The 19098-nt window shown below is 47.4% G+C and overlaps 1 protein-coding gene across 3 annotated transcripts in view; it reads left to right on the plus strand.

Moving 5' to 3' along the window:
* Window positions 1-1606: 1606 nt before the first annotated feature.
* JAK1 (Janus kinase 1) overlaps window positions 1607-19098 on the plus strand; it is a 48035-nt gene continuing 30543 nt past the window's right edge. For all 3 annotated transcript variants that reach the window (XM_065737279.1, XM_065737261.1, XM_065737270.1), the window contains exon 1: window positions 1607-1652. The gene's annotated coding sequence lies outside the window, so the exon portion shown is untranslated. The remainder of the gene's footprint in view (window positions 1653-19098) is intronic.

Genomic DNA, 19098 nt, shown 5'->3' on the forward strand with positions numbered 1-19098 from the left:
AAACCCACCATGGGAAACTGTGCAAGGCAAGGCCACGGAGAGGGCTAACAAGAGCAGAAGCAAATCAGTGGGAGCACAGCCTTGGTGCGCAGGAGAGCAAGGAAAGGCTGGGGTTTTCTGAGAGCCACAGCATGGCTGCACAAGCTGCCCACTGCGGTCACAGGTTTGACTTCTCTCCCTCCAACCTCAGCAAAATGGGTGAGACTCTGGCACTTTGCTCAAGACAGCACCCAGAGTGCTGGTAATGCAGGGTCAGTGATGCCCCATGGCAGGGGAAGATGAACACTGCAACACCATCCAAACTGTGCTTCATTGCCTCCCTGGCGTCTCTGAAAGCAGGGGTGGGGAATGGACGGCTTGTTTCCCCTGAGAGAGGGGAAAAAAATGAACTATAATACATCTATAGTTTGTAAACTACAGCCACATGGATGCACGTTGGTGCCATCACGCGCAATCAGCCCTGATCACCAAGGAGGTAAGGCTGGAGGATCAGGACAGCCCAAGCATGAGGCAGGCAGGCTGGGAGCGATGTGAGCCGGCGTATGAACCGCCCATGGCAGCCGGGCATCGCACACCCACGTGCTGTGGGTGCATCAAAAGACTCTGACAAAAAGATGCTATCAGCGTGCTCTGATTAAACTGACGTGAATTACAAGAAACTGCCACTGTGTTGAAAGCAGTCACATTTAACAGGGCTTGGCTTTTTTTTCTTTTTAACGAACGATTTGTCTCTCAGGACAATCCCCCCGAAGTGCAGCAGTGGATTGGTTCTTCTCTCAGAAGAAAATGCCAAATAGAAGTGTGCATGTGGGAAGGGGAAATCGTTTTCTTACTGACATCGCTTCCATTCGTACCTTTTCCTGTGAGCATGAGAGTCTGAAACCACAACGAAGAAACCAATTTCTTTTCTGTGTAGAGAGAAAGGTGTGTAAACACGGAAGCACCGCGGTGTGCACTGCACGTCCGTGTGGAGATAGAGCTGGGTTTACGGAGCTCATCCACACGCACAGATGCCACACCGTAACTGGAAGATAAGGAGCTCTGAGAGGAGCAGAACCACGCAGGCAGGCTCTGCTTTGGGCTTTTCAGTCGGGATTAGGGAAGAAACATGCAAGCCTGAGCTGGAAGCTAGACTACCCTGCCTCGCAGCAGCGCTGAGGCAGAACAACGGGCTGGCTAATAGTGTCTTCTCCAGAGAGCAATGAGGCACCAGCACAGGGTGGTGCGGAGTCACAGTCCCTGGGGGTGTTCAGAGCCGTGGGGATGTGGCACTGCGGGCCGTGAGGGTCGGCTGGAGGATCTTGGAGAACTTTTCCAACCTCAGTAACACTGAGATGCTACCGCTGCACTCAAGCCGAGACGCAGACCTCACATAACCCCCACGCAACCCTCACCCCCCACCCTCCCCCGGCGGCAAATGGCGGCGCGGGGCCGCATCCCCCCGGGCCCCGCTGCGGGAGGCGGGCGCAGCCACGCGCCGCCCCCGGGCGGGCTCTGCCCGGCGCATGCTCCGCGGGCGGTCCCCGCCGCCGCCGCCGTGCCGGACCGCCGCCCTGCTGCCGCCGAGCGCCGTGGGCTCCGCTCGCCGAGCCCGGGCCGCGCCGTCCCCCCGGCCCCTTGAGGAGAGCGGCTGAGGGGCGCGGCCGCCCGAGGTGAGTGGAGCCGGAGGGGGTCCCGCGGTCCTCGGGCGGGCTTCGCACGGAGGAGCGGATGGTGGTGGTGGGCGGCGGGCAGCGGCTCTTTGCCCGCGGGGGCTCCGGGTGATGGCGGCCGCCGGCGGCGGTGTGGGGTTCCCCTGGAGCGTCTTCGGGGCCGCTGGGCAGAGAGGGGGCGGCCGAGGGGAGGGGAGGAGCGGCCCGGGGGGCAGCGCTGGGTCCCGCAGAGCCGCCCGGCCCCGCTCGGGGGTTCGGAGCTGCGGTGGAGGAAGCGTGGCGGCGGTGGGAGGGGAGCGGACGGGGTGAGCTCCGTGCTGGGGCTGAGTCAAGCCGAAAACAGCCGGCTGCTCCCGCTCGGATCGCGCTGAGCTCGCGGCGGGCCTCGGTTCGCTTCGGTAAGCGGAGTTCCCCGGGGATAGCGCTGCGTTGTTCGTCTGTGCGAGCTCAGGGCTCGGGCGGGCAGATGCGGGCCCGGCTCTTGGTCTGCTGCCCGGCCCCGTGCCGGGGATAGAGACGCTTCTTGGACGGCTGTCAAACCCCTCCCGGCGGTGCTCCTTCCCCACCGACCCGGTGTTGAGTCGGGGACTGTAAAAATACGTGGAGAGAGCTCGTAGAGAGTCGGGAAATAAGGGTCCGAATGCCATCCCCGCTGCTATGCTGTGTGTGTTGGTGGCAGGAGAGGCCAGGCCCAGCTCTGCTGAAATTAAACCTCGAGTCCATGCTGAAAACAAGGCAGGAAGGCGCTGGGAGCGTGGTGTGGGGAGCAGGGCCGTGCTTGGGGGCTGGAGCACGTTGTGTGCGGGACACTGGGAGTCCTCCCAGGTTGCATCAGTGCTTATATTTAACTGCAGTCGGCCTGGTTTAACGCTTGCTGGGAGAAGATGCTCAGAGATGTCCTGGGGCAGAATGCATGTGTGCTGGCGATGGGTTGGTTGCTCACCAGTGCAGAAGATAGCAGTTTGGTTCTGTAATGCCCATATATGAGGAGCAGCCCGCATTTCCTTCTGGCTCTTGTTTTTAAAACGCACAGGAAGTTGCATCTCGATCTGGGTCTGTGTTGGGTGACAATGTGGGACTGGTCTTTGATACAGGGCAGGCTGAGGGCACACTGCTCTGAGCAGCCAGCAGGTCAGAGCAGGCCCGTGCTGGAGGGTCTGCAGCACTCAAAGTGTGCGATCACAGGCAGATTGTGCACTTCTCTAAATGTATTTGCAGTGGTTTGGTTCTCTTTGAATATCTTGCTTGTCTGCGTATCTGCAGGCTGCTTGCCCCAAAGCCCAGTGGAACAGAGCACACACTGTGCTCACACAGGGCAAAGCTGCAAGCATTTGACCTTTGGGAATGGTTAGGTGAAAAACTTGTGAAAAATCAGAGTGAGTGGGTCTGAATTTGCTCTAGAATATAAACGTGGAGCTGGAATAAATCTGATCTTGTTAACTCCTGGAAGGTCTCTGCTCTGTGAAAGTCTTTTGAAGTGGCCTTCTTCAGAAGCAGGTTGTGTAAATGTAGAATGGTTTGGGAACGTGCTCTTTCTGCATGTTCACGTTGGCTCATCTGGTGTATGACTGTAGTAAACAAACAAGAAGCAAAACCTGGAGAGAATATCTGATACAAGTCTTTGGAAAGCAAACATGCACTAGCTGCAGAGCAAAAGGTGAACTGTACCTGAGTGCTCAGTCGTAATATTGGTGCTCCTTTTCATCTCATTCTTTTTCTTAGAGTCCACGGTTTAAAATTAATGTAACTCTCCCACCTCCTGTCTGGAGGGGCTGGAGGTAGCCCAGACCACTTTGTTGGAGGAATAAGAGCTACAAGTAGGGTAAGTTTAGGCTAACTCTTCTGTAGTGGTTCAGTCTTGCAGATAAAAACCTAAATCTGCAGAAGCCAGCTTCCCTTTTTGTGCAGAGGGGCAAAACCTTTTTAGTGTTCTCCAGCAGCATCCTGTCACGGCGTGTGCTGTTGAGGACAGGAGGGTTTCACAGACTTCCTACCCTGTTCCTCCCCATCCTCCCTTGGCTCGCAGTGAAGGGTGGTTTTCCCCTGCAGACCCGGCCTTGGGTTTCCTGGCACCTGGCAGCTGCTTGCTGCAGTATGAGGAAGAGCTCCAGAATAAGCACGAAGCCAAATGGGGAGCCCTCAACTGGGTGATGTGTTGGGCAGCAGTTGCAGAAGGAAGAGCTGCTCTGTGTGTTTACGTGGGGAGGAAGGTGGTTGAGTTGTTTTGAGAAGTTAAAACATTTGTAGATGAAAGCAAACCCTTGACACTGGTTTGTGTTTGGATCTGAAAAGGGTCGTTAACGGGACTCATAAACCAGAGGATGCGATAAGAAATGGGGGTGCAGACAGAAGACTGCTTGGTCTTCGTTCCTGACTCATGTACAACAGGAGCTAAAAACGATCCAAAATAAAACATTTTGTTATGAACTGGCAATATGCAATTTGCTCTTTTGTAATCTGTCCAACAGTTTGTAGGTTCTTACCGATCGGGCATTGTTCCTGTAAATGCACTCACAGTCTGGAGAGCACTTAAGATGCAATTGGATTTCAGGTATTGATAATGGCAAACACTTGCCAAACTGACAGAAATTGGCTTTTACTGTTCAGCATGCGATTCTGTCAGCTAATCCCTCAGCCTGCCTCCTGCAAGGAAAGCTTTTTCAAGGGCTGATAATGCTTGCCTTGGCAGGTTGGAGGGAACAAAAAAAAAAAAATGCTGGAACCTCATCAAGGAGGAAAGTGTATCGTTTTGGGGTGTCTGGAAGCTGAATTGTTGCATTAAGCTATTGCTATGGTGTCACTAAAGGGCTCTGAGTGTCCCATGCAGCATTTTGCTTTTCCACTCCCCTGATCCTTTGGAAGTACTGAGACAGTGCTGAAAGGTGCTAATTACTCAGGGGTGGCCTGGGGAGGTGATATTGCTTTTCCTGGATAAGCCGGTTGCATTTTCTCCTGGTTCAGATTGGAGAGGGGAAGTGGGAAATGCAATGTAATGTCCTGGCTGGTTTAGAACAGGTGGATTTTTAAGGAGCAGGTCCTGAGATTTTAATTGCTCGTGATGAGGGTAGCTGAAGGCCTTGTAAACCTTCCAGCAGGCTTTCTGGCAGGGGTGATGTTTCTTTAACCCCTAAACTGATTTTATAAATGACCGTGATTATATAAATAGCCATATAAGTGATAGAGCAGCTTCATATGTGGAAAAGCATAGTCTGCATCTCTTACACTGTATAATTCCCTAATTACCTTTTGCCATCCTTTTGATGTCTATAATAAAACAAAGGTCTCTGTGTGTTATGTGATGGTGGTTATTAATACTCACCGTTTTGAAATAACCGCTGCACGTGTTCTTTTGGTTATCTTTCTTGTTCCTTATATGATGCGAGAGATTAAAAATAGGAAATAAAGGAAGGGCTGAAAACAGAAAGTTAACAGAAAAGTTCAGGATGTGCATGTCATCCTGAGGTAAGGGGAGGGATGCAGATGAAAGCCTGGCAGTGATCAAACTGCAGCCTTTGTCTAAGGAGGAACCTAACAGGAGAACTAAGCTGAGTAACAAGTGTGCTGGCAGCTACCAAAGGGGTGGAAAATGGGTTGCATTGGGGGAAAGAGGGTTAGCATTGCTAGTGATGGAGTTTAGACAGGGGCTCTGCTAGCTGTCTTCAGAAACACTTCTGCCAGAGCTGCTGAGCTCCTGGAGGAGCCGGGGAGGCTCACTGGCAGGGAACAAGCCATATGCAGTGGCTGGCTGCAGGAAACCCATCCAGCATAGGTGTACCTCTGGTGGCTGTGTTCTGCAAGGTGCTCTAGGCTTCTCTATTAAGCTGCTCCATTGCCTGAAGGAGGATCTGCCATTAAATTGAATCAACTCAGCCTTTAGTATTATCATCTCTGGGTTTTGCAGCATTTACCATGAGTCAAGACTTGCTCTGTGTATGTACACACAAGGAGGAGGTGGAAAGGCTCACGGAGATAAGAACAGGATGGATAAGTGTATAGTGCAGCACTGGTGGGGTTTTGGAGCCCTGGGGTGTGGGTTCCAAGTCCCTTCTCTCAATTTCAGCTGTGCCTAACTTTGGCTAAGCAGCCTGTTTGTTCCCACAGTGTGTTTCTGCACCAGACTTGCTGAATTCCTTTTTCATATATTGAGGTAATGTTGACTCTTGTCAAAATTCCTGCCCAAGAGTAATTGCTGCCACCAAATTATCGCCCACGTGGTATGGCAAGCACAGCTCCTTGCAGATCAAAGTGTTGGGTGTCTGTCAGCTGTAAATGAAGGAGGAGTGGTGCAGACATCTGTCATTTCCTCCTGTGAAATGACCTGCTGGTTTCTTATAAACCATGATTCTGGAGGCTGCTGCTCCAGCAGAGTGGCCTATGCCTTGGGCAGTGCTCAGCACTTCTGCTGCACCTGAGGTGGGGAGGGCAGCTCTACCCAGCTCTGGGGCTGTTGTTCATACCCAGGTGTTTGCAAGCTGAGACATAAGGCTCAAAACCCAATGGCCTTTGGTGTTGCAGACCTCCTGCATCATGATTTCTGCCCAGGTTTGGGTCATTGTTAGTACAGCATCTTGTTCTGGGATTCTGAGCTCACTTGGAAATATAAAAAATGCTCCTGTTCCCCTAGATGAGCCTTTTCTGCCTTACTGCAGGAGGATGGAGCAGACCAAGATACTGCATCTGCAGCTTGGGGAGGGAGGGCTGTGAGAAATGTGTTTGTATGCTGATTCAGTTTTTCAGGAAATGAATTTGGCAGGCTGAACTTTTATACCCGTTTTGAGGCAGTAGGAGCACAAAGCAATATATTAAACAAAACAAACCTTACAGGCCTTGGCACTTGTGCAGTCTAAACAGCTTCCTGTTGCTTACCATCCACAGATACCTGCTCTGGATTTTACCAGCACTTAATACTTTCAAAGCAAGCTTTTGGCTTTTGATAGCACTGTATTACTTTGTGGGACATTACTTTTTTTTTTTCCTTCTTTTTCTTAAGTAATTACAAAAGGTACCAACTAGTTCAAGTGTTGCATTGGACTCACGCCTTCGTATTTACACCTGCTGCTTTGCATGGTGGCTCTTTTCTTGTTGGGTGGTTGTTTTTTTACTGACCCAAGAATGTCAGCATCTCTCACATCAGAACTTGGTGGTCTCCTGTCTGGAAAGGAAGTCTCTGTTCTGAGACTTGATCAAGAACATTTACAAGCTGGCACTTGCAGTTTACAGCTCACACTATGGTTTTCTTGTACACTCTTTCATGTTTACTGAAGATGCACAGGACATAACCTTTCACTTCCTGAGTGCTTCTGTATCTCACTTTTCCTCAGAGAGTGGCAAAAGAGATGGTGATAATTTTGAAATTGTCTGAGCCCATATATTGAGAGAGTTTAAAAGTTCAAAAGAAACCAGGTGGGTAAATTGGCAAATCTGACCTGTGCACACCTGCTTCTCCTGTCCCCCTTACATCTCCCTGACCTGCACTGCAGCCCTCTGTCCCCCTGAAAAGACAAAATCTAGTCCACTATTTACCCTTTTATTCATTTATTTATTTATTTTTGCTTTTTCCTCCCACTGATTTGTTGCATTTCTATCAAAACTATTTTTTTTTCCTTAGTTGAGTCTTCTGCCCTTCTTGTTCTCATTTTTTCACTGGAGAGCCATGTAGGACTGATGGCTTTCTTCCCACTGATAGTATCTGCAGCAGGGCAGTCATAAGTTACCGAAGCAGGTTTCCTGGTGACTGCATCTTGCTGTGGGAAATCTTGTTTTCTGCTCATTCGGATTCCTTTTCAGTATGTGCACAAATGGCACTTCATGCAATTGCCATCTCGCTGGGAATTCCAACCTTGCTGATTTCCTGCTTTGCTCCTGCTGTGTTTTATCCTAGATTTGGAGCTCCGTGTTGGCTGATGGTGCTGTCTTTTTGGTTTGAATTGAATTGCCCCAGCTGGTGTTTTGGTGACTCCAGCTGAGCAATGGCTGCTAACAGCACCCTAAGGGTGAACACCCCTCAACACCTCATCCCCCCTCTTACTCTCCTACTGGAAACTGCAAGCAGTTGTTCCCCTATTAATCCAATCTTTTTTCCTCCCATGACGTTCTGTATGTCAGGGACTTAAGCTTAAGGAAGAGAAAGGTCACCACCACCACCTGAAATAGTGAGGTGCCCTCATGACTTGTAACTGTTTTTCTATTTGAAACATCTGTGCCTCGTTTGGGTAGATAGTGGCTTAAATGTGTTTCAGCTGACTGTTGCTGATTGATTTTTTTTTTTACCAAGTCTCTTAACTCTTGTCTTTTAAAAGACGGGTAATAATGAAGGGTTGGTGCAGCTGTGAAGTGATGGCGAGTCAGAGCAAATGAGCCTGTTTGATCCCTGTGGGCTTGTAGGGCTGTAGCTGCTCCTTGCCAAGAAAACACAGCACCAACAGAAGTTATCATTGCTCTTGTGGAAGATACAGGTTGTTTTTTTGATGGTTCAGAACAAGCCCCCTGTAGCCTGGTGGATGTGTTGTATGTAGATGCATGTCACTGGCATGGGCACCGCCTGCTCAGCTTCTGACCTGGGAGCCTTAGTCTTACCACCAGTGTTATCTGGGAAAAATCAGCTTGTGTGGTTTTGTGCCATCTCTTAATTATTTTTTAGTAGTAATTCATGGCCAGCAGTGTCTTTTTTGTAAGTTTATCTTCAATGAATATGGAGGAGAATAGGTTTGACTTCACTGTCAAAAGTGTGCTTAGCAAATTAAAGGACACTTAAGGATAGCTGACTTTAAAAGAAAAAAAAAAAACCACTCATTTTTACAAAATAAGAACAGCATTCTCCTGCCAAGTTACAGGAAAAAAAAATCTTGGTGGTTTTTCAGTTCCTTCAACTTCCTGTATGTGTGACTGCAAAACAGACAAGTTAAATCTGTGTAAGTGAGACGCTGGCAAGCAGAGGGCTTGCTTCACTTTGATAATGATGATTAAAGAAAAAGCAACTGGAGTCTATGTGAGCACACCTTGAGACCCAAGATCCAGTCTGTTGCTTTGCTGCATGGATTCACTTTTCACCTTTGTTGGTGTTGACTGAAAGTTTTCTCTGCAATGAAGGCATCTCCAGATCTTATTGCACTGTGTTCTTGCAAGTTTGTTGTTTGTTGCAAGAGAAAAATGAGGCAGCAAGACAAGAAAAACGTTGTGTATGCATAGGAGGAGGGAAGCAGTGCTGTAGGGCTGTTGGTAAGACCTTGGTTTCACATTGCAGGTCACAGGGTCCTATCCTAATGCTCTCCTGCTGTGGCTTGTCGCCCCTTCAGCTGAGCAAGGTGCTCTGGATGGGTGCCTGCTGCAATGCGATGGCTTCCCATCAGCTCCCTCCCCTGCTTTCTGCAGGGATGTTTGAACTTGAATGCTTTGTGTTGTGAAAATCCTGCTTTTGGGGTGCCAGCGTGCCTTGAAGAGGAAGCAGTTCAACTTCTTATAGCCCTGTATGCATAAGTAGGTTTCTTCTGGAGCTAACTTGCACCGCTGTGTATACACAGCGTGTCATTTAGCATGCAGGGAAGCACTCAGAGCCACCCCCTTGCTCTGAATACTAAATGAATTCTCTGTAATGAGGTCAGGACCTGCCAATCTGTAAATCTGTGATAGGACTCTGCCTTTATAGGGGGAGAACTCTGGAGCATGCATTAGCTTCCCCTCTCCATGCTGGCATGGCCTCATTGCGTGCCTTCAGATTGTTTCCTGCTTTCTCTGAACAAATGCCTTAGGACTTTTCCAACCCATTGTGTGTTACTTAGCTGCATGGTAAAGTTCAATTAGCAATGAATATAAATCACTACACTTGCTTTCATACATACCCCCTCCTAACTTCTGTTTGTGTTGGAATTCCAAGCAAATGCAGCACAGACAGATCAGTGCATATAGCTAGAGTGGAGTAATTACACACCGTGGAGTAATTTCACACCACAGAGCTTGGGATGAGTTCTTGAAGCAGGCTCAGCCTTTAAAGCACAACTGAGATGCAAAACTGCAGTTCTTCCTGACAGTTCTGGTGAAGTTTTTTCTTAGGACCGTGGCATTTTTTTCCATGGCTTTGTCTAGAAGTAAGTCTTACCACGTCCTTCAGCTCACACTTTTAAAGCACTTTCAGCAGTGCTGGTTCTGAGCTGAAGGTCAAGGGAGCTCCAACGTGGGCAGCTGAGGTTCATGCGGTGATCGAGGTAGGAAAACAGAACTCCAGAGGACCAGAGCATTGCCAGAGGTAGAAGGAGTTTCTTCTTCTGTTTAAGATGAAGGTTTTGATGCATTACTGTGATTTTTTTTTTACTGCCTTAACTGCATTATGCTTTAAAAGAAAATCCTTTTTTTTTGTGGTGACTTAAAGCTGAGAGTAGCTTAATAAGTGCTGTTGGACCTTCTGATCCTAATCTTGTTAAGAGATGCACACCTGTGGCCCTACACAGCTCCGGGTTCTAGTGGGGCATTGCACGGAGCAGGTGCTCGCAGGCACTACTTTAATCCTCTGATCTCCAACTGGAGTCTTAAGAAAAAAGCAATGTTAGCAGAGATCAACTGCATTGAGAATTGGATCTGAGAAGTGAAGCCATGTAAAGAAGCCTGGTGTGTGGGGCTCCTTCGGTAAGTAAAGCATTCTGCAACCCATTTTTTGTTTTGAAATGCTGTTGTAGGGCTGTGTCTTGATTTTTTTTGCATCCTGAGCCCCATGTCAAGTTTTCTTGCTTTAAAGCTGAGGTGTATCTTTGTGGCTCCATTTGAATTGGCTCCTGTTCATTTCCAGAAGCTGTGAACTGAAAAAATGAACTTGTGTATTTTTTCACGTGAGTGTGAATGATCTGTGGTGGGAAAGAGCTCTGACCAATTAATTTTGCAATCATTCTGTGCTCTTTTCAAACTTTGATTTAGTAGCTATGGTGTGGTTGTAAGGCAGAGGCACTGGATGTGGGCAAAGACAATCATAATTTGATTCTGATAACTTTTGGTAATGCCAAATGCCACCTTTGTGCTTCAGAAAATGTGTGCTGCATCCCCTGTGCACCAAACACTTCTATTTTTATATTGATATGTGAATGAAGCTGAATTTCTTCCAGAACAAATCCTAATGTTCTGTGGTTGGTTTTGTTGCTGCAGTCGTTCCTTTTGTTTCAGTCCTCAAAAGAATAGGTACTAATAATGAGTAAGGAATGATTTTGTACTGGGATACCTATAAAAAAGCAGTGATGGAATTGTTTGAGCTGGAAGGGACCTGTAGAGACCATCTGGTCCCACTCCCCTGCAGAGAATGGGGACATCCACAGCTCCATCAGGTGCTCAGATCATGGTCGTATCTACAGACCTACAGCACACTGGGGTTTGCATTTATTTCTCCTTCATAATGAAGGAATCTTTTTTTTTTTTTTTCCTATTTGCAAACACAGATTGGGTCTTAAATGGTATGGAGAAATGCAGCGTGCCATTTCTAACTGCAGGTAACCTTGTGGACCACTGCGTATGCACAGGATTTGCATACCTGAAAAACAAAGTACAACTTCTGTGTGTTTAGTGTAGAATAAGCTTTATTTGGCACTGTAAAAGTGAACATCAGGAGGAGCTGTAGCTTGATGCTAGCCAAGATTCTAGACTGTGAGACAGGGGGAGGGATTTTGGTGAATTGTTTGAGAAACAGTGTATTTCTTCTCTATGAAGTTTGTATGATGAATGTCAGATTACGTAAGGAAGCTGCTGGAGGAGTGATGCCTCCCAGTTTCTGCAGGAATTACGGCTGGGTTTGGCTTTTATTTAGGAGCAAATTATCCAGATCAGTTGTAACTACTTGCTGTGGTTTTGCTCTGTTCGAAATCTCTTTGATACAGATACCTGCTTAATGTAACTACTGCTTGCTTATTGTTTACTGAAATATTTTCCCTTTTAGAGAAAACATTCTGAAGCAGGGAACACTTGATGGGGTTACAGATGGACCTTATGGCTGGTTGACTCTAAACTGCAATCTGAATTTAGCCCAGCATGATGGCTCTGTTAAAGTTTTTGTGCGTTTTGAGTCTGTTTTTCAGGGGGTAGCAGCCCATTGGCACAGTGGTTCGGAGTGAAGCTGCTGGGCTGCCTAGCGTTCCAGAGTGCTGCTGTGAACCATGCGGATTGCCTGGTGTGGGGTGGCAGGTTGTTGTAGGGTCTGAGCAGAGTAAGGCTGTGGAGATATTTGCATGTTAGAATGACCCAACAAGCATAAGAGAATGTGACAGTTTTGTTAAAATTCCTGCATGTTAATTACAATTAAATTTCTAAGCTACTTTTCTGTGTGCACCGTCCCTAGAGGAGCCCAAGGCAGCCAAGCTGGTGCCTGACCTAGTGTTTGCCAACCAGCCTGAAGCAGGAGGGTTGCTATGAGATTATCTTCTAGGACCCTTCCAACACAACCATTCTGCAATTCTAAGGACAGAAAAAAAGGAAGTACTTGTATGGTTAGGAGTATTCAGAGCTGAGGCTCAGATGGCCATCTTCGAGCGCTGAGTTTGGGTTTGGCTTCTAGAGAAGTGCACTTGAACAGCCAGTTTTGCACCCCTAAGCTTTTTTCCTTCTTTACTCTGTAGGAAGCATTAAGAGAAGTGTGTTTCCCCAGGGCAGCAGTATTTGCATGCTCCTGGCTGCAGGCCTGGAGCGAGGCAGGCGGAGCCCAGCTGCCCCTTTGCTCAATAGTCCTCAGTTCTGAAATTCAGGCTTTGTCATTGCAAAATTCTTCTCTCTGCCCCCTTTCCCAGCTCTCTGGTGGGAAGACCTCCCCACAATCCCTCCCGCTTTGGGGCTGTATTGATTCTCCTGTATGTTGCCACTCATAGAAAGAAGTAAGAGCCATGTGAAGCCAATCTATTGAAAATCAGAGCCCCAACTTCGGGAGGAGTTGATTTCAAATGCGCCTCTTCCTCCCCTCCCTGAATTCAGAACGCGTTATGTCTCGTGGTCTCTTAAATGCCAAATATATTGTTAGTTCTGGTATCAAATTGAAAAGGGGAAATACAAACCCCCAGCCCTCGAGCACAGTTCCTGTTTTTCTGACTTGACAGCTGGGGCTCGGAGTTTATTGCTGCGATCCTCAGTTGGGTTTGGAAGTGGGCAGGTGCCGTTTGATAGCCAAGCAGATGGGTCAGCTTGGGCATAACACTCATCTCTCTTCACTTTTTTCCAAGTGACCAAGTGATTTCGGCTTGTCCTGGTGGAGAAGAGCAGGAAGGGGTTGTTTTTAAGATAAGCACGGTGTGACAGAGAAGTTACTAGGAGGAATTTGTGCACGCAGTAGCTAGTGAAGTAGTGCAGATACAACGCTCCACAGCCCGTGCCTTCCCCAAAATAGCTAGTGTTTGTCCTCAAAGCTGTAGGGCTCTGGTGCTCCTCGTGCATTTGCTTTTCCCCCAGTGTTGTCATCCTCAAAAGAAGCTTATGGTTGTGTTGCCAGTGAGAAGTAAGGATATCATAAAAAGCCCTTACACAGCCTCCAGAGCAACGTCAGATGAACTGACTGTGCGTTGCTTTGCTGCTGTTGACCTCTCATTTTTCTTCCCCTTGTCTTTTTATTAATGGTCTCTTAATTCATGGGTATTGAAATAATGTGATTTGCGTCAGAGGATGTTGCTGCAAATCTGACAGAGACTTCAGTAGTTATGCTTTTTTTTTAGCACGTCAGTAGTTCTGGAGGAGTGCTGGTGAATATTAAGTGTCTGGATCACACATTGCCACCTATAGCATACATGCAGTAGTAAGTGCATTGTAATCGTGAGTAGCTTGATTAGTCTTGATTGTACAGGTGCTACTAAGCTCTTGTGATGGCTTTTCCATTCTCTTCTGATGTTTTGATTGTAAATGCACAGTGAAAGCGTAGAAGTTACAAACTTAACTATATGGAAATTCCCCATGTGTGGCCAGTACTTCCTGTAAACTCCTGTAAGACAGATTCAGAGAGTTTTATATCAGTTTGGGGTTTTTGTTTTTGATGACCTGAACAAAGAATGCCACAGGGACTGCATTCAGACAGCCCATGTACCCAACATGTGGACTCCCCCAAAAGTTGTGTTAGAGCAACTCAGTGTGGCTGCAGTGGGGAGGGGAGGAGGGATTAGAAGGTATTTGCTAGAATGAGGAGCTTGGTAATTACCTGTAGAACTTTTTGGGAGTGATTTAATTGTGAGAACGTGATAAGTTTTCATCCTTTGTAGCATTAGCTTTCAGTCTCCTGTGGTGTAATCCCGTGAGTCATTTATCTATAAATGATCATTAAAGGTGGAATGACTTAACTTAAACGTGGTGTATTGGGTGTGGGGCACATCTCAGAGGTCCCAGGGTTGGCAGTGACATGTCCAGTGTGTACATTGAGAGCAGCTCCAGCCAGCTCTGGGAAAGTAGGTATGGAGGAGGTGCTCAGGGTGAGTCATTGTGTTTGAGTCACTGCTAACACCGACTGAACAAGACTGCCCCTGCTTAGCTATTTTTAATATTTGCTTACTCACATTTACTGTACTAAGTCCTTTACAGGAAAGTAGTTGAAAGCTGTTAGGTATTCAAGCTGCTTTTCATGGCAGTGGCTTGTTTTATTGATTTGGAGTGATGTCTTCAGTCCTGCCTTCTCTGAGTTGCTTAGATCTTGGCATTGGTTTTGTTCTCATTGCTCTTCATGCTTTCAGAAGTCCTGCAGCCCAGTATTCACTGCATCTGTGAATTCACAGACTGGCCCTACAAGGGAAAATTGGTGCTTAGACATGTCCTAAGAGCCAGTGGGCAGAGCCACAGCTTCAGCATGAGGCAGGCAGTGGTGAGCTGTGTGGTGGTACCTAAAGATGCTTCTTCACCTCACCAGGTGAAGGTCTGTTGTAAGGGGTGTGACTTATTCTAAAAGTGTCTCTGGGTTTTAGCTGCAGTGAATGTTCAGTTCATTGCATTTCTGTAGTATCACTCTGATTGCAGTTGACATTAGCCTTTGAGTGCTGCCTTTCCTAGGAAAGCAGCACGTTCACTTCAGCGGCTTCTATTTCCAGTAAGGTGCAGCCCTGACTCACTTCTTGTCAGACACATCTTTACAGATGTTGACAGCTGTATTTGCAGGAGGAAGAAGTATTGGAGGCTGCTCGGGGTGCACGTATGTGTCATGGAGTTCAGTGTTGGCTTCCTGTTTACTGCTGCTGAGTGAGGATTGGGGCTTCAGCCAACACAGGGGCAAGAGCATGGCTTGTGGATTTGGTACAGCTCTGCAGCTGCCTCTCCCCTGCCGTCCTCAGCTCCTGGCAGTCTGCAGGAGTGGCTGCAGTGTGGGTGCTGTTCACAGCAGTGGAAGCCCTGTGCTGGCTGGCAGTCACTTTCTTTTCATGCTGCTGATAAATGTTTCCAATGGACAGCTAAGTTAATTGAGCTGTGCGCTGGCACTGGAGCTAAGGAGCGAGGTTTGATTGCAGTTCTTGAGACTGGAGGCTTTTTGGCAGAACTGCGATAAGCTGAGCCTGTTTGGGCTGTGAAAATTGAGATAACTTTTGGTCGTCGGCCTGTTGGGAAGCAAGGCTGACCTGTTGTGTGTGCTCTGCCTTGGGAGCTCCTCAGCAGGAGGAGGCAAAGCAGTGCCTGCTGGTTTGTTGGTGTCAAACCACCGCAGCAACGTAGTGCTCCTGAATCTAAAGTGTGCAAAGAGGGAGGGAGGGCTGCAGCTGAGCAGTGTGTGCTTCCCAAGGACTGACATGTAATTATGGTTGGAAAGTGAATGGTGAGGATTGGCCATAAACTGTTAGGAAATTGCTCTTGCTGATGGTAAGCTGCTGTAAAGTTTTATGTTATAAAGGAATGCTAACAGACTCCTGAAAATGTAACTTTACATGATAATATAAACTATATATATATTTTACTTTCTACAGGCCTTAACTCATTGGATTTCAAAGAGTCCCACTTGTTATTCTGAAATATAAAGTATATGTGACTCATTTTCTTTACAGCTTTTGTGTGATGCTCATAGGAGGATGATTTCACTGTTGAAGGGGAGACCACCAAGTTACCATGCAACAGCAGTGCAAATGGGACAGGCGAGTGCTCCCTGAGGAGATACAGCAGTGAATCATAAATCAGCACGAGATGATTTAGCCCTACCAAAATTTAGAAGTGTTAAATTGGATTGGTAAACCAGAAAATGTGTAAAACTTTCTAGGCAGAAAAATATTGAGGCTGCCAGATTGAGATTGTTGTATGGGGTGGGACCCTGCTCACTGCCCCACCTCTGTATCAGGTGCTAGCCACAGCATCTGAGTACAGATAAGCATAAGTCAGTCATTCTGTGACCAAACCATCAGTGAGAGGATGCTTTTGAAATCTGCAGTGTAAACTCTAACATCCATTGCACAAACAGGACTCCCTAAAAGAAAAACAAAGCACCCCTGCTCAGTGCTGTACACCAGAGCCAGTGACGTGTCTCGCTACCTTTGAACTGCTGTTGACACAACTCTGAGGTCAACAAGTAAAACAGTCCATTTATCTGGTGGGTTAAAAATAGAGTTGTATTTGTTCAAGAGATTGAATGCTAGGAATGCAAATATTTTGTTTGCTTGGCACGGTACTAGGATAGAGCTGGTAGTTTACAAAAGACGTGTTCTGACAGTTCGTGGCAAGCACACCGTGCCAAGCCATAGCACTCACAATTAAGTTGGATATTCATCAAGTTCTCTGCTCTCTACTGGAGAAAAAATGTTATAGCTTTTGCTGTAAGGAGTCCTTAATCTCTGATGGTGTCTTAAAGCACCGTGCTGCTTTGTCTGCTGATCAGCCCAGGGGTGTGCAGGCAGGCTGGCTGTTGGTGGCTGCTGCTTTGGTGATGGTGAAGGAGTGGGCTCGATCTTCGGGTTCCTTCTCAGCCTGTGCTGACACCATGTGCATGCTGAAGGGAGCAGGTGATGCTCTTGGCAAAGCTCGAGTTGTCTGCCCAAGCCTTCTAAGCAGCTCTTTCTGACTTTCACTGATTGGCTTCCTCTGTTTTAACTGATTTCTGCTCATTTACTTGTATTTGGTATTTAGGAGGAAACAATCCTGCAGCTGTGAAAAATGATGTTTTTTTTTTTCTGGTTTTAACACTTTGTCACAGTTTCGGATCTGAGAATAAGGGCTGAAAATGAGATCTGTAGCTTTTATCACCCTTACAGATGATGCTTGGGGCTTATCTCCTCTTCCTGGAGGGACGTGGGCAATGTAAACAGAAGTCCTGGGGGAGAATCTGCTTGTCCAGCTTTTGAATCTCCAGTCCAAAGAGATAAGTGTGGCTACAGACGTGAGGTCCCTCTTCAGTCTAAGGAGAGGCTCAGCAGCCTCGCTTGGCCTGCTTCAGGTTTCTGGTTTGGAATAGGGGGAAGAAGTGTTTTGGACTTAGTTGTCTAGATTGGCAATAAAAGGAGTAAATGGCATCCAGCTCAAAGGCAGATGCCTGCCTTTAGTCAGCATATGGGGAAAATGGGTGACGTGCTGGGACTGCTGGCCACTCTCAGCTCCCACTGGGAAGCACATTCTGACCACTACCTTTAACAAATGGTTTACTGAGACCAGAGTGAGCACAGGGCAGAGCAGACTCCTTTATCAGCTGTTACCTGTGCTGCTCATCATGGGAGAGCAGTGGTATAGCCATGCTCAGCTTTTTAAGGAGACTTTTCAGGCAGAGACTGAAAATAAAAAGTTTCAAGATCTGTCACTGTAATTCTTTCTTTCTGAAGGTTGGTTTATGCACTGTTTTCTGTCCTTTCTGTTTCTCCCATGCTTGCAGCTGCCCTCGCTGGCCCTTGGGATGCCTGATCCAAAGAAGCCCTTGGTGCAGGGATGCTGCAGGTAGCTCTGCAGCCCTGGCAGGGACCTGGGGCTGAGCTGCTCCCTGTGCTCCCCAACAAGACCTGGCCTTGGCCAAGGGCTGAAAGCAGAAACAAAGCTATGAATGGTGGAGAAAGGGGGACCTCAGTGTTGCCTCTTGCTTCGCTCTGACACCTGGCTGGGGCTCCTTTCTCTGACTAGTAATAACACAGGTGTTTACTGCTGTTTCACAGGTGTACTCTGCTGATCAGTCAATCATAAAACAATAATTGCTATGTGTGTTTATCACAACAGATGGGTGATAGCAAACTGCATTTTCCACTCATGACAGTGGTGTCTTAACAACGCTCAGTCAGTCTGTCATTTCCAACCATGCACGTCTTGAAAAATACAGCTCTCCGTTGTCCCTGCAGCTGGGCCCTGTCCCCAGCTTTGGTTTTTATAACACCAAGTGCTAGGCCAGTCTCTCTCCTCCAGCATGTCTAAGCTTGAAACATCTTTTCTGCGTGCTGTCCAAATTGTGATGAAGGTTAACATAGTTAGCCCAGTAACTTTCCATGGGAACTTCTGTGTTGGAAAGCTCCTTACTGTTTGTTTTCCTCTCTCCATCTCTCTTATGCACGTATGTGGAAAACCAAAGGTTTTGGTTATTGTTTATTGCAGTGTTAGCCTGAAGGCTTTCAGGTATTAAGTAACTTTTCCTCCTTGCTGTGCCTACACCTGTTAAAGCATTTACCCTCTGTTTTTGGCTGCTGTAGTGCTGTGGCACTTGTCTATCTATAAACCAGTCTCATGTCTGTGGCTTCCCATAGCACCTCTTGGGAACTTCTTTACAACCAAGCATCTGCATATAAATGATCTCAGCAGCAGCAGAAATAATCTGTTGTGGAGCAAATGTGTTTTCAAACATAAGTGGTAGTTTGCCTGAGATAACAGAGATTATAGCACGGCTGAGAGAGATGCAGTGCTGTCTTTGGGAGCAGCCTTTCTGGACCAGAAGCTTTTGTTCTGGTTGTCAGAGGATTCAGTGCTGTGCAGGAAGACCATCTGGAGTGGAGGAGTGTCACGTTAGTGCTAGCAGGTAGCATCATCACAGTCTTACCTGGTGCACAAACTGGGAGGAAGGAGGCAGAGAGGAAAACTGAAGGTAAATGTTTCTTCCCATTGCTGACTTTTTGCTCTCTCAAATATGTTCTGCCTGGGGGGCACAGCAATGCCACCCGTGTGTTTCATTGTGGGTTTCTGTCGGCTGCAGATTGCAGCCAGGGGTTCCCTGGCCCAGCTGGGCTGAGCAGTGGGCAGAAAGGTGCCCTGTTACTGGGGGCACAGGGAGGGCAGCAGGGATGTGGGCAGTGGGATGGGGGGCTGGGCTGGGGGTGGGGAGACTTTTAAGGCCAAGTTGCTCTCACTGTTGATAGCTAACCCAAAGTTTGCTGTGAAATTGGATGGCTTTGTAAATACGTTATAGAAAGAATGTTTATTGGTTTGCAGATGTCTTTGTTGGTGGCTTTTGCTCTGTAAAGAAGGACAAAGATAACTGGTAATGTTTTGTTTGCTTTTGTTTATAGCTTGTTTTGAATGGTGAGCCCCTAAGAGTGAGCTTTAAAATTATCTTCTCACCACATTAAAACAAAAGAGA

Source organism: Cyrtonyx montezumae, unplaced genomic scaffold, assembly GCF_038088225.1.
Source record: "Cyrtonyx montezumae isolate F1298 unplaced genomic scaffold, pur_monq_1.0 scaffold_1, whole genome shotgun sequence".
Classification (NCBI taxonomy): domain Eukaryota; kingdom Metazoa; phylum Chordata; class Aves; order Galliformes; family Odontophoridae; genus Cyrtonyx; species Cyrtonyx montezumae.